This window comes from Stenella coeruleoalba (genome assembly GCF_951394435.1).
Source record: "Stenella coeruleoalba genome assembly, chromosome: 1".
Lineage (NCBI taxonomy): Eukaryota > Metazoa > Chordata > Mammalia > Artiodactyla > Delphinidae > Stenella > Stenella coeruleoalba.
This window is the reverse complement of record NC_137169.1, coordinates 126,128,409-126,141,089: the sequence shown is the minus strand read 5'-3', so window position 1 is coordinate 126,141,089 and position 12,681 is coordinate 126,128,409. Positions and strand designations below refer to the sequence as shown.

At 41.8% G+C, this 12,681-nt stretch overlaps 1 pseudogene across 1 annotated transcript; it reads left to right on the top strand.

The window, feature by feature from the left end:
• The first annotated feature begins 12,290 nt into the window (after positions 1-12,290).
• LOC307192128 (HIG1 domain family member 1A, mitochondrial-like) lies at positions 12,291-12,681 on the top strand (annotated as a pseudogene). Its single transcript has one exon. The product of its transcript is annotated as an HIG1 domain family member 1A, mitochondrial-like (transcript).

Genomic DNA, 12,681 nt, shown 5'->3' with positions numbered 1-12,681 from the left:
TGCTCCCCTACACACAAAAATGGAGGAATAGATAGAGCCCAGCTCCAGTGTTTCGTGCAGAGTCAATGGGTATGACACTAAGTGAAAATTTAGAGCAGACTGCCTTCAGCACCTCAGGGTGGACTTTTACTTACAGAAGCAGGAAACAAACATGAAATGAAAAGAAGGGGGAAGATCCAGAAACCTGATTCAGTTGGCAGGTTCTCTGGTTGTGATCTGATGAGGCTGAACAGAAGCTGTCGTGAGGAGGAGTGTGCCCTGGCAGCTTTCTCCAACTTCGCTGCAGGCACGGTTCCCAGACCCTGAACTTCCCTGCACACGTCAATGGGTGTACGTTTCCTGCTTAATCATGCAGCTTTCTGTCTTCCCTGCCAGCTCTGCTGCGGGTGTGGGATCCAGTCTCCTCCTGTGTGTATTTACTGCCCTCCTCCAAGCAGCAGGAACTTTGCTGCTGATGATAAAAAATACCTTCTACAAAGATTGATTTCCTCCCTCCACTGGCTTCATGTGTCTTTAGGCTGACCCTGGGGGGATACGTCATAGACAAAGATTCTACCTTAGAGAAAATTCTAAGGAAATCGAGGGCAGGCCAAGTCTCATCTGCACAGTCAGCCTCCTCTGTCACCCCATCCTCACCCCAGTACTGTTCTTCTCAGCTCAGGTCCTGGAGCCAGGCCACCTGATTGCTAACCATGTCAGTCACTGGCTGTGTGACGTTAGGCAAGTTGCTCAGCATCTCTGAGCTCCAGTTTCTTCATATATAAAATATGGTCATAACGGAACTTACTTCATAAGGATGTTGCGATGTCGTGAGGATTAATTAACACTTTTGAATATCATATGATGATGATCAAGAAATGTCTAGTCTCACAATCAATAATGATGATAATAATAACAATATTATAAAGCGCACATTGACTCAGTTTCCCATCCCAGTGCCTTGTACCCACTGAAAACCTGCCCATAGCATTGGCTATACACTAAAATCATAATGGGTTGGTGTGTTGTACCCTTGACTTTTATATAGGTCCTCGTGGGAATTGTTTGTTCATTTCACAACAGGCTGGGAACTTCAGACACTGTGGCACTTGTACCTATGAACAAATACATTTTCAGCATCCCATGACTTAAAGGTATTTTTTGGTTACTTTGATACTAACCAGGTAATAAAGAGCTCTACTTCAGTAATACATCAATTAATACCAGCAGAGAAGCGCTTCAAAACCTAAAACGATGTTTTATCTAATGAAAATGAGATCAATTCAAATTCCAGCTATCTGTATGCAAGGCCTTATGCCTTTGAGAGGCTGCAGAGAATTATAGGTGCCAGTTCTTTTCCTTGGGAAATTCACAAATGGCACAGTCTTTCTTAAGGAATACAAATTTAAGTGTACACGAATAAATAACAACACAATAAAGTTGGAGAGAAAAAAGATTAAATAACAACACAAAATACCGACAGGAAAAACCTGCCACATTATATAATTAATTGCTAAATGAGAGAATAGACAATAAATTTGTCAAAGCATTGATGAAGCAGATTAAGTAATTTAATCAGAAGCAGCCTGTACGTTTGTGAATCAGAGAATTGACGCTCAAGTAGTTACTCAGGGGACTTCCCTGGTGGCGCAGTGGTTAAGAATTCGCCTGCCAATACAGGGGACACGGGTCCAAGCCCCGGTCCGGGAAGATCCCACATGCCGCGGAGCAACAAAGCCCGTGCACCACAACTGCTGAGCCTGTGCTCTAGAGCCTGCGAGCCCGCTCACCACAACTACTGAGCCTGTGTGCCACAACTACTGAAGCCCGCTCGCCTAGAGCCCGCGCACCTCAACGAAGAGTAACCCCCGCTCGCCGCAACTAGGGAAAGCCTGCATGCAGCAACGAAGACCCAACGCAGCCAAAAATGAATAAATAAATGAAAAATAAATAAATAAAGTAGTTACTTGGGAACTGCCTGATGACTCAAGCAGTGAACTCAGGATTGGAACCACGAGGCTGGCTTTTGCTGATTCCTGCACTGTGCTGAACCCATCACCTGGCCTCGCTGTGTTTCTATTTCTTGATCTGAAAATTGGGGCCAGCGGGTTAAAGCAGCCCAGAGATAGATTCTGAAAAATAATTAATCTACCAGAAGGACAGGAAAAGGCTTTTCTAATGTTATGGGGGAAAAAAAAAAATCCTACACTATGTCATAAATTCAACAGATGCAAAGCAGCATGGCCAAATTACACCCCCTTTAAAAAGCAAAAACGTAGAAACTATGGAAGACCCCAAATGGGCTCCTATGTTACTGATGGTATTTCATAAGCCATCCAAATACGGTCAGTTTCCCCACTCCGAAGGGATGGTCCTTTTATTTTACATGAAACATCAGGCACTACTGGATTGTATAGTTTTCTGGAAGCTACCCTTTCTTTGGATTGCTGTTCGATTAAAAATAGAAAATTCATAGAGATAATTATGAACCTAAAGGGACAGGATTTCAGTGTTTCCTATCACTTGAGAAAACAATGTATTCTTTGTAGCCTGTAACTTTCCCAAGGCTCACCAGGAAAGGCCCTGAAAATAGACAACTAACATCAAATTGTACCTTAATGGACACTAAGTATTGGCATAGACAGCGAGGTTTAACTCAATGAATACAAGATATTGCCACAATTCAATTTTACTCACAGGCAGACCAACTTCACAAAGTCTTATGATTTTCAGGGACACTGAATTGTCAGCTAAACAGTGTTATCTGACATGGTAGGTCAAGGCAAGTTATCTGCCCCATCTAGGGGAATCCTAACCAACTCCCCAGGTCCTTAATAACCTGCTTCAACCTGAGTCCTTTTCTTTTTTCCTCTAAGCAACCAGTGGAAACCCATATAATTCTCATCTTATAAAAGAATTCATTTAAAGGTGGTTTGAAAGTTAATGGTTAAACCCATTGTTTGTGGTTCCCTGAATATAGGTCACAATAGTAACAAGCCTTTAGACAGAAGGTACATAAAGAGGTAGCAAGCAGTTCAGGACCTTATTACAACACGTCTATCAAACCCAGAGGAACAAACAATGTGACCGATTGATTTAAAAAAAAAAAGTCTGGCAGACAGCTCTCACTGTGCCTTTAGCCCCAAGGCTTGCCCCCAATTAAAACCAGAAGTTGAAGAAAAAGCCTTCCTGACTCAACTGCCCAGGACCCACACTCCCTTAAGTGCAAAAACTCTCAGTTCCATTCAAGATTCTCATCTTTGCTCTCACAGGCTCAGCTGCTGGTGACCCAGAAATGTCTACCCATCGACAATTGTCCCGAGGATGGAGAGATCTCTGGAGAACAAGACCCACCCACCCTGCCCCCAACCACAAACAACAGAAAAGCTCCTTTTCACTTTGATCATTTCTGTTCCAATCAGCCTCTTGTCTTGTTATGGGAAGGGCCAAATACTAACACCGCAAACGAAGAGTGTGCAAGAACGACCCCTTCAGAATAATTTAGGAAGAGAATATAATTTCTTTTTTTTAAATATTTATTTATTTGGCTGCACCAGGTCTTAGTTGCGGCACGTGGGCTCCTTAGTTGTGGCATGCGAACTCTTAGTTGCAGCATGCATGTGGGATCTAGTTCCCTGACCAGGGATTGGACCTGGCTTATCGAGCTCAGAGTCTTATCCACTGCACCACCAGGGAAGTCCCAAGGCATATAATTTCTGAGCAGTAAGTTTTATTTCTCCAACTAAGACCACATCTCAAGTCTCCCAATACCAGTTACTGGGACCCTCTGAAGCCCATAGGTAATATGGTGGCAGCTCTTATCACAATATATTTTTGTCTCCCATGTGACCATGAACTGTCCCCTTGCTCTTCTTATCCCCAGCACTCCAGCCAGCGGGTGTCATTCAAAAGGTGCCCGGTAATGTGTGTTTGGTGAAGAGCTCTGCAGGCTACACTGGTGTAAACTCAGCTGGTCGGGGATTGCAGATTAAAGGTACAAAGCATGTAACTGATTGAAAAAGAATGTTTAGATTCAAACAGATAAAGGAAATGCAGTTGGAAATGGTGGAAGATTAATTAAAAGACCATCTGGATCTATTCTAACACTAACATTTAAGATTTATAAAACCCAGGCAACTGAATAATAAAAATTGGATGTGGGCATTGTATAAACTTTTATAAATATTTTCCAATGTCCATATGGTACAAAAGAGGTCTGCATTTATGATTATTTATAAGAAGAATTATCTTACTATACTTTCAAAGCCAAGAGAATCAGAAACCAGAGATCTCAGAGTACATAAATGCTATACTTAGATATAGTACTTATATTTTATTTTTCTCACTGACCAGGTGAAAAAGGAATTAACTAGTTTAGCAAAATACCAAAGCAAACTCCCTTCCCCCACCCCCAAAACAAAAGCAAACAAGTAGACTCTCTTCAAATGCTGTAAGTTCCTTGAGGGCAAGGTTAACGTCTTAGGCGTCTACTGTATTTTCCATAAAAACGACCAACAGGCTAGAGGATGCTTGATAACACTTTGATAAGAGAAGCTGAGTCATCAGTCTTCTCTATTTGAAAATATAAGTCATATCCACTTCTATAACCACATACCACTGTCTAAGTGTTTGTAGTTCCCTTAAATATGAAAAGTAAGTAAATGAAAGAGGATTTAATCTTTTTTAAAGTGCAGAGACTTTTATTGTGGTGCTTTTTGGAGGTGATAAGCTATAAGAATGGCTGGTCAGGGCAATGTTGTCATGGTTGCTTCCAGGGCATCTTGGTGTTGGTCTGTTCACCACACTTCACACAATGCCTGGCAAAGAGCGGGTACCCAGTAGACATCCATTCCTACCAAAGAGGAAACACCTAAACAGCGGCAGCTTGGTCATTAGTTCTTATAAATGGAAAACTTTTCTTTTGAAGATTTCAAACTCTCTTTTGCTTACTATTGGCACCAAACTCTGTCAAAAAAACAAACAAAAAAAAACAACACAAAAAACCCTCCAAACTTGAGAAAACAGGGCTAGAAAATGATGAGCAGTGTGAAACCTAGGAGAAAAGAACCCAGAAACATTTGCAAGAGGAGAATGCAGGGTGCTTCCTCTATTATGTCAAAAATATGAGAGAAAATGGTTGAGAGATAGAAGAAATGGAGGAGTTTTTTGTCCTGGATTATTCTTTCAAACTTTCATTTTAAAATAAATCAGAAATAATCATTTATGAGCAAATTTAATTATGCCTAATACATTTGTCCGTTTCTAAAAATAACAAAACGTCTTTGACCTTAAGATTCTAAATATATTTACATACTACTATGCCATTTATTGAAAATACTAGGCTTTTTTCTCTATCTATCCCCAAAGTGCTTATTCCCCAGTAGCTTAAACATTCTAGATATTTTATCTCTTTCTCTCCTTTGACTAATCAGGTCCAAATCAAGATACTGTAAAGATTGAAACACAGGCAGCTGGGCTGAGCTTTAACTTCTGGACGGGCAGCTGTAGCTCGGCCACATCTCAGGGAGAAAATGGGCCTTGCTGTTGGCTGGTCCCAGATGCAAAAGACTCGCTTGCTTCCTGAGGAGAAGCACAGGTACAGTGGTCTTCTCTTGTTCGCGGTCTCTTAGTTCCCCAACCAGGGATCGAACCCCAGCCTTGGGCAGTGAAAACGTGGAGTCCTAACCATGGGCCCCCAGGGAATTCCCTGTGGTTTCTTTCAAAGGTACAAAAAGAAAAGGGGGGAATCTTAAACCCGGCGTCACCGAATGGAATGCCCACCTAGCCTCATGATAAAATGATTCAGGGACTCTGGGATTCTGAAGTTATCCTTAACAAACCAGAGAGGTCTCGCCTGCTATTCAGAAGTACCTTGAAAAAGATTCAAGTCGGGGGTACAAAAATGATGCTTCTACGAAGAGAGAAGTTGAATCGTTTCAATGTATTGCTGGTACAGAGGAATTTGGGGTTAACGTTCTGGCATCACAGGTGTGACAGGAGTTGTTTGCTCTTTGAAAGGAGTTAGGAGAGGACCTACATTTGCTGGTTTTCAGATGTGAAACAAGGGAAGAGAATAATAAGCAGGTTTTTAACGTTAAGCCAGTGTAAAAATGCAGCAGAATCAAGGTCAGGCTTCTCAGGGAGGCCATCCACCTGTGGGTAGTATCATCCAGGACCAGTGCGGAAGCTGAGCGGGGCCAGGCCCTCCCGACCCCCGTGGGTCACCACTTACACAACCGCAGCCCCGCCTTTGATTTGTTGCTCTGGCTTTCACAACGCAAGCACTCAGGCCCGAGTTATTCTATCTCATTAAGGGAAGGTAATACTATTGGTGCTTTCCTCGTGGTACAATGGGAGATGAAGTGAATGGAGTAGAAGTGTTAAGATCTTGGCGATCTAAAGATTGGCAATCTTTCAGGCTCCCTAGATCACAACTCAGAAGAAAGTATAATGTATGTATGTATATATATATATATATATATATATATATATATACACATATATATATATACACACACACATATATGTGTATAAATATATACGTATACATATATGTGTGTACATGTATATGTGTAGATATGTGAGTGTGTGTGTGTGTGTGTGTGTGTGTAAGCATGCCAAATCAAAAATCATCCCAAGTGACATCAGGTGAGGTTTACGTTCCGTAATTTAAAATAGAAACGCAATGATAAAAATTAAACACCATATCATATGATATCACTTATATGTGGAATCTAAAAAAAAATGATACAAAGAAACTTATTTACAAAACAGAGACAGACAGACAGACATAGAAAACAAACTTATGATTACCAAAGGGGATATTGGGGGTGGGGGGAGGGATAGTGGTGGATAGAGGGATAAATTAGGAGTTTGGGATTAACAGATACACACTACTATATACAAAATAGATAAACAACAAAGACCTACTGTACAGCACAGGGAACTCTACTCAATATCTTGTAATAACCTATAATGGAAAAGAATCTAGAAAAGTATATATATATATATATATATATATATATATATAACTGAATCACTTTTCTGTACACTTGAAACTAACACTTGTAAACTAAACTTGTAAATTAACTGTACTTCAATTAAAAAAAATAAAACAAAACGGAATTAAACAGTAGCTAGCTTTTAAAGTGATAAGATTTTAAAATTCCAAGATAGTACTTTGTGTTTTTGATACACACACACACACACACACACACACACACACACGTACAAGTGTGTGTCTCTAGCTACAGAGTTATATTTTAAGCTAAGCTAAGAAGAATAAAATATTTAATATAGATTGTAGATTATACGAGCTGTTAAGAAAAATTCCCTAAAGTTATAAAGTATAACTTTTATGCTGAATGTAGAAAAGTTCCATAAAGGGCTCTGGAATCATTTCTATCAGCCCTTCCAGGAGTCTGAGACAGATTTATAATTGTAACCAGTTTGTACGGATGAGATAACTAAAGTTGAATAAAAGAAAAAACATCATCACAAAAAATTCAAACTTAAGCTCTTGAAATCCCACTCTCCAGTGTTTGGATATAACAAAAGAATTTGTTTTCAGATTCCCAATTTTATGGCAAATTCAATTAAATGTCTTTAGATGTTTAGATCAGCATTCATAAATGGTTTTGAACACTGTTTTTTTTAAGAAGCTGCATTTAAAGCATGTTTGACAATATCTAATAAAATATTTAGAAGGTGTTAACACAATAGCAGTTCACATAGAACTTCAAAAGTTATCAACACAATAGGTCTTTTGTATCTCTTAGTGACTTTAGGACTGAGGCAGATCCTTGCAGGAAATCAGAACTGTCCAACCACCTTCCAGGGCAATGACAGTCATCAACTGAGGCTTAAGACGACGTACAAGGTACCGTGGATTCCTAAATTGGGCCAACTTTTGCTAATGCTTTTACCGATATCAAATAAGATAAAGCCAGGAATACCTAATTTGTTATCAAATTGTTTGGAAACCCACTCTTCAAAAAAAGAAAAAGAAATTTAATCCCCTAACTCATTTCACACATGCAAGTATTTCTTTATTTTCTGCCTCTTGCCTTTCACTTTTAAATGTGGGCGAACCTCACACACTTTCACTGAACAAATAATGAATGGATGGATACTTTCTATAGAAAATGTGACACCAGCATGTGTAGATGGGAAATAGACGTGTAGGCCAGGGTACATGAGGATGCCATCTGTGCTTTGCCAATCTCACCAAGTTCTCACAAGCTGAGGCCAGGTCAGCAAAATCAGCGACACCCCTCTTCCCCCCAGCAACGCAAAAAGAAAAGGAACATCTGAGTACACACTGCCCCACTTCACCAGACTGCTCTCCGTATTCCATTTATGCCATAGCAACTTTGATATCAAAAGAAGGTCTAGAAAGCAGCTTTGACCACAATGACAATTCCCAGAACTTTTCCCAAGCAGACATTAAGGGGGTTTCTTTCATACGTAGGTTTAAGATGAATAAATGATGGTTGGAATCAATTCCAATCAATATTTAATAATTTTCTTGGACTTCCCTGGTGGCGCAGTTGTTAAGAATCCACCAGCCAATGAAGGGGTCACGGGTTCGAGCCCTGGTCCGAGAAGATCCCACATGCTGTGGAGCAACTAAGCCCACGAGCCACAACTACTGAAGCCCGCGTGCCTAGAGCCCGTGCTCCGCAACAAGAGAAGCCACTGCGATGAGAAGCCCGCGCACTGCAACAAAGAGTAGCCCCCACTCCCCGCAACTAGAGAAAGCCCACGCGCAGCAATAAAGACCCAGAGCAGCCAAAAATAAAAACATAAATAAATAAAGTTATTAAAAATATATTTAATAATTTTCTAGCTCTAGTCAAAAATGTTCACCTTGGAAGATCTACGTGGTTTGCAAACAATGGGGAAGAAGTAATAACCAACATTTGTTGTTACTGTGTGTCAGACTTTTGGTGTAATTAACCCATTTAATCCGCACAACAATCTTAGGACATAGGTACAATGACGATCCTTCTTGTACCGATGAAGAAATTGAGGCACTGAGGGGTTAATTTGCCCAAGGTCATCTGGCACAGCTGAGTGTATATCAATGCATTGGCCTTGGGAGCCGAGTACCAGCTCCAGCACTTTACTGCCTCTGGACGGGGACACACACACACACACACACACACACACACACACACACACACACTTTGTTAACTCCAAAGGAGCACCCTCTTCCCCATTTGGTACTAGGAATGTACCTTCTTTGTGGACACGCAGGGGACATTGTGACCTAAAAACACTCCAAACCCAAGTAAGGAACAAAACTGTGACGATCCTACAGGTCCAAAGTCTGCTGCTCTCTTATTCTGGCTCAGTGTTTCCCCAACAAAGCCCAGGACAGCTCTGGGAGGATCTCGTAAGTTCTCAGTACTGCCTATTAATTTGATTTTAATAATACTGAAGGATGGATGATGGAACTTAAAAAAAAAATCAGCCCAACTGCTGGAACTTTGTGTAGCTGCTTGGAATCCAGCCAGCCAGTCTAGATCATGACCATGGCGTGGACAGAGTAACCTGGGGGCAAGGAAGTAGGATGTGACTGCAGGATCACTTTCATTGTTGCTCAGATTTTTAAAAACTATTGCCCAGTGGTCAGATTTGTGGCTCTCAATCTTAAGGGAGTTTAGAGAGTTACTCTGTGTGACTTAGTGAGGGACTGAGGAAAGAAGGAGTTGAGACAGATGGAACATGGGAGAAGAGAAGAGGAGAAAGTGTCTACACCGCAGACCTGATGCCCGACACTGCAAACGTCTAAACGCATCAATTGGAAAGCAGATATCAATACTGCAGAAAGAGTTTCCATCTTATGAAAGGAACACAGATTTGCACTGAACAGCAAGTACTCTATTTTTATTTTGCTAAATTTGATTTATGTCTAAATGTTTTAAAAACAAACCTATCATATAAAGCAAGGTAGGTCTATATTCAATGACATTTGCAGAAGTTTGATCTGCATTATTTCCAGAGTTTTTGGACTAGCTGTCACAAGTCCCATGCTCTGGCTCAGTTTTATTGCTAGGTCATTTAGATATTAAGATTGACCTTTTCTTTTTCTTTTTTTAAATAAATTTATTTATTTATTTATCTATCTATCTATTTATTTATTTATTTATGGCCGCACTGGGGCTTTGCTGCTGCGCGCGAGCTTCCTCTAGTTGAGGCGAGCCGGGGCTACTCTTCGTTGTGGTGCACGGGCTTCTCATTGCGTTGGCTTCTCTTGCTGCAGAGCACGGGCTCTAGGTGCACGGGCTTCAGTAGTTGTGGCACACGGGCTCAGTAGTTGTGGCTCGCGGGCTCTAGAGCGCAGGCTCAGTAATTGTGGCGCATGGGCCCAGTTGCTCGGCGCATGTGGGATCTTCCCGAACCAGGGCCCGAACCCATGTCCCCTGCATTGGCAGGCAGATTTCCAACCACTGCGCCACCAGGGAAGTCCAAGATTGACCTTTTCTAATTAAACATCTTTACAATACAAGAATAAAAGCCCTAGGTATGGGTTTTAAGGGTGTTCTAGGAAAATGGTGACTTAAGCATTCAAATATAATCAACATTGCCTCTAAGGCTATTTCTTACCACACACACACACACACACACACACACACACACACACATATTGGCTTGACCAAAAAGTTCGTTTGGGTTTTTCCATAAGATGTTACAGAAAACCTCAAACGAACTTTTTGGCCAGCCCAATATAATGTCTGATTTCTAGCTCTATATTTATTAGAGGTGTTAACCAAAGTCTCTCTGGATTTTCAATTTAAACTTAGGAGATGTTGTGAGATGCAAAACAATCATTAAAAAAAGAAAAAAAAGACAGAAAACAAAACAACAAATAAAGCGCTAGTGAGGAAACAAATGGTCAAAGCATGTGTTAATATTCTCCTGTATTGAGGTTAAATGAAATCCCTGATAAGACAAAAACTTATCCAAGTGGCATCAGTGGCAGGTTCAAGCCTCCTAAAGAGACAGTGGGTGTCGTGGCTCAGTGCAAAAACCACGGGATCACAGTTCCTCTCATTTACAATCGCTTCAACCTTGTGCAAATCACACTAGCTCACCGTGGGTCAGTCTTGGTCTTCAGAATGGGAACGATTGTGGCTCTTACCTCGCAGGGCTGTTGAACAAATAATTGATATAAAGTGTATGTACCAGTGTCTGGACATAGTAATTAGTACTCGAATGTTTGCTATAATGAGTGAGATAGAAGATAGGACAGGAATACTCAAGTGAGCTCATTTCTATAAAAGCACCACGTACATTTTGGTCTACTCTCTGCCAGCCTCCCGGTGGATGTTTCAATGAGCCCGATTTTGGTTTTGTTCTGCACAATAGCTGTACATCCTGATAATGACTGCCCAAGTCCGTGAATTGATGGCAAATTCTACAGCTCTGTATCACCAACATAAAAATCCCAGGGGAAACAGGAAACGTCCAAGCTTCTGTATGGCCTGAAGCTCATCTTTGGTTCTCAAGGCTCGTACCTCTTGGACATCCGATCTTAATTCAGTGGGGTAGGAAATGGTGGTGTGTCAGTTAGTGTGACCTACTCAGTAACCCGCGTCTCTGATCCGTGGGCACGTCTCCCACCTCCTTTCCGAGTCACAGTGTTAAATCCCCACCCCCCCGCCGCCTCACAGACTGTTCCATTCTCCCTTTGCAAACTGTGTCTTGCCTATATATGTGAAATTAATGGTGGCTAGTGTGCACAGGTGCTCAAGAAGGTAGGAAGAGAACAAAACTTCAGGGACAGGGCTGACAGTATGCATTGCTTACCCTGTCCATTCTCTCCTGCTTCCTTGTCAACAGAACCTTCATTTCTCCCCACTGGAAAAGTGACCCCATTGTGAGCTCAGCTCAAGGCTAAGTCCTGAATATTCTCATGGCCACACCAACAGGGATGGGTTTAGGGACGGGCTTGTGACCAGGATCTCACCCACAACATGGAGGGGAATCTGCTGGCATGTTACTGGGAGGATTTCTTTCCTGACGGAAAGCTAGAAAACAGGACACCCTCGTCTCATGCACTGGATCTTGTTTTTTTGTCCAGTGTGATTCCCGGGATGGCTGCGCCCCCCTGGCAACAATGACGCTACCAGAGGAGAGGGCATCATGTTGGCAACGGCGGAGACAGAGAGAACCGGGGCCCTGGTGACATCACCGAGCCATGAGTGACCCAGCCCTGGAGTGGCCCCATCGCTGACTCTCTTATGATGGGAGAGAGACGATATTTTCCTTATTCTTGAAGCAGTTCAGGCTGGGCTTTCTATTACTTGCAGCTTCACTAAACCAAGGGGAAAGCAATGCCTTTTTAAAATAATCTAGAGAGAAGCCGATTGGAGCCTGCGACATCTTGTCATTGTCTGAAGATGCTTCAATCACTATGTCAAGTGACACAGATGATTCTCTTTCTTCATATGATGAAGATCAGGGATCTAAACTTATCCGAAAAGCTAGAGAGGCACCATTTGTCCCCATTGGAATGGCAGGTTTTGCGGCAATCGTCGCATATGGATTATATAAACTGAAGAGCAGGGGCAATACTAAATGTCTGTTCACCTGATCCACATGCGCGTGGCAGCCCAAGGCTTTGTTGTGGGAGCGACGGCTCTTGGTATGGGCTATTCCATGTATTGAGAATTCTGGGCAAAACCTAAACCTTAG